The 2950-nt window shown below is 39.5% G+C and overlaps 1 long non-coding RNA gene across 2 annotated transcripts; it reads right to left on the bottom strand.

Moving 5' to 3' along the window:
- Positions 1-278: 278 nt before the first annotated feature.
- On the bottom strand, positions 279-2387 carry LOC123430041. Of its 2 annotated transcripts, XR_006622832.1 has the most exons (4): positions 1889-2387; positions 1633-1772; positions 639-1497; positions 279-546 (listed from the first exon to the last, which is right to left on the bottom strand). It is a non-coding gene; the product is annotated as an uncharacterized LOC123430041 (long non-coding RNA). The 2 variants fall into 2 exon arrangements; XR_006622831.1 differs by having other exon boundaries at positions 639-1772.
- Positions 2388-2950: the final 563 nt, after the last annotated feature.

The following is a 2950-nucleotide window of genomic DNA, read 5'->3' as shown; positions in this document are numbered from 1 at the left end:
AGCGACCACAATCTGATGGTCGTAGTAGTCTCCGTCATTAAAAGTGATAACGGCCACATACCTTTTTCGATCGTTATTTTTATAATGACAGGATGGTCTGTGGTCGTTGCCTGTGAGGCATTAACAACCACAATTGTAGTATTAGCGACCACTTTTCTCATAGCTAATATTTTTATACCATCTCCGTTCACCCACCTAAAGAATCATTTGCGACAACTTTGTGCAGCATCCGACGTTTGAATATTATCCACATTACTTCGGACACAAAAGAATCTGAATATTGAAAGGATCATAGCCTCTTTTATTAATGAAATCTGGTACATTTACAAAATTCGAAAATACAATTCTGGAATTACAATACCATTTATGAAATTTGAGTCAAAAGCACTTCTTACATGACCAATGTACTTGCACAAATCAAATTGGGAAACCGAACTATAAAGATAATATTTATTAATCTTCCATTGAGGGGCACCATCATTCTTTTCTTGTTCATCAATTACGATACCTTTTCATCCTTCGATATATTAAGGTGGACCATCATTCCTACAAAACGTTAAATAATTTATGAATCTCTGTCCACGTATACAAATTGGCAAAAGGTATAAAGGCAGATAAAATAGGTATATGAGAACAACTTATTCTACATGGTCACGCCGATTCGATGAGTCACTTTTCTACATGGCTTCATCATTAAAAAATAATACTTGCCAAGCACCAGCTTCATGTTTACCTAAGTACCTGCAAAGTGAGGATGAACGAAGTCATATTTGACCACTTCATTCAAAATAGACATTGTTGCAAAGTAAATACTAAAAGGAACTGCTTGCATATATCCTGAGCGACAAAAGAGAACATAATTAGAAGGCCTTAATGAGTATAGACAGAGAGAGAATCCATATATACTAATATGAATGATCATAACTAAATTTAAATGCAAACATCCATGACTCTTATTAAAATCAGACAAGAGAACCTACCGCCGGGAGCAACTGACAGATACAATTAAAAAAGAAACCACAGTTGTGCCAATTTTTTCTTCTTTAATTACAGCTATAAAGTGCAGATATAATATGTTGGAAATGACAATGTCATGCGTGGTGCTGTATTCCAATTCTACACACAACAATAACCTAGTATAATAGGATTAGAACTTGTAACCGAGTAGGTTAGCTTCTGTTAGTCGTAACCATAATATATACGCATGCCCAACATTTGTAAACATTAAATAATGAGTAGAAATAAAGAAAAGAACCAGGCTTGATACAAGCTAGTTGCAAACTTGCAAAACACCCAGTTTTTTCTTGTGTACGTGTGTACTAGTACGAGTACGTTACCAGCCGTGAGGATCGATCAAGCAAAGATTGATCCGGAGCTATGTACATGCATGTTGCTTCAGGCTAGAATCAATTATCTTGATGCTAGCTTTTGTACAGTGAGCTGCTTCGGCCAGTTTGGGGCAAGAATCAAACTGGTTGTTTTCTTTTACCAATTCATCTGCATATCCACAATAAATTTCCATGACAAAATAAATAAAATCTATTGACTATTATACAGCTAGCCTACACCCTAGAAAATGTGAAGTTAACCTTTCATGAGTATCTTATAGACTAATTTGGTCATAAATGATACCTCACGCATTGGCATCACTGTCTGCAGGAAACAAATACCTTCTTCTCTGAAATTAAAGTTCAGAATGAACTTAATACATTTTTCCAGACCAGCGAAAATTGTGACTCTCAAAAGGATTTTGCTGACCGTAGTATTCAGACCTATTTTGAAATAAAAGGAACAAATCAGCACCAGTTGATTCAAGAACAACCAGACCTACGCATAATCATCTTTTCTATACAAAACAACTTAAACGATTGGGATATTCCTAAAATACCTTAATTGGAGAAAGATCATAAAATAGAAACATGTCAGGAAGAGCTTGTACTCCAATTCTGTTCTTCCACACAAATCTGTAGCAAGGAATATAACATCATCTTCAGGGTCGGGCCTTCCTTGTTGATGCATCTCTATCTTGTCGCGCAGATCCTACTCCCACGCGAAGAATACTCGGCCCCTGCACCCGCCGCTTATCCATCTTCCTCACCCGTATCCCTTACACCACCTGGAATTTCGATTAAGGGTTAGCCAGTACCTCTCCTTCTTGGCTTGTTCCTCCCGATGGACATGGATAAGAATGATATGGATGTGCTGATGTGTTGTATCTCAGAAGCAGGGTGGACGAGGCGCATAACCGAAGGTTCAGGTGATGCTCGTGGCGGCGAATCGCTTGGAAGGGGAGAGGTGAGAGAGAGATGGCAGGCCATGTGGAAGATGAAACGAGAGAGGGTCAGATTATGAAGGTGAGGACATTAAAGGAGAGGTGATTGGGTCAATAACGACCAGACCCACGGGCTCTTCTAGGCAGAATATTCAGTGTTTATTTCATGTATTTGGTAGCCTAATTTTCACCGTGCGAGATTCTCTTAGCTTTTAACGACCAACAGTTTTTTCCCTTGTCGTTAATGATACTTTTTCTAATAGTGTGTCCTTGACCGTGGACACGGCTATTCGAATAGTTTTACACTCTCAAAAGCTTGCATGTTGTACCCACAAGACTCGGGGAACTTCTGTGTAATCCATGACTCGCGGTATATTTATACCCGAGGTAAGCACCCAAACAATGTCTTTCCCCTGGAGACACTAAACAAAGAGTCCACTCGTTGGTGCCATCCCTCAAGATGTACATCATATGAACCTCACGCAAGATCATACCATCCATGAGGGCAAGAAACGGTGTGCTTGGTGTTTGTGAAAACATCACATGGTCGCCCTACCAGGCACGAGCCCATATCGAGAATGACCACATCACTCCTGGCACTAGTAATGCGGGCTCTCTGCTAGTATTGACCATAGTAATCAACAAAGCCATGTCCCATAAACGGGCATCATGGTCGCA

The sequence above is a fragment of the Hordeum vulgare genome, chromosome 2H (genome assembly GCF_904849725.1).
Source record: "Hordeum vulgare subsp. vulgare chromosome 2H, MorexV3_pseudomolecules_assembly, whole genome shotgun sequence".
NCBI lineage: Eukaryota > Viridiplantae > Streptophyta > Magnoliopsida > Poales > Poaceae > Hordeum > Hordeum vulgare.
Note: the sequence above shows the minus strand (reverse complement) of the source record. Positions and strands in the feature narration are given on the sequence as shown.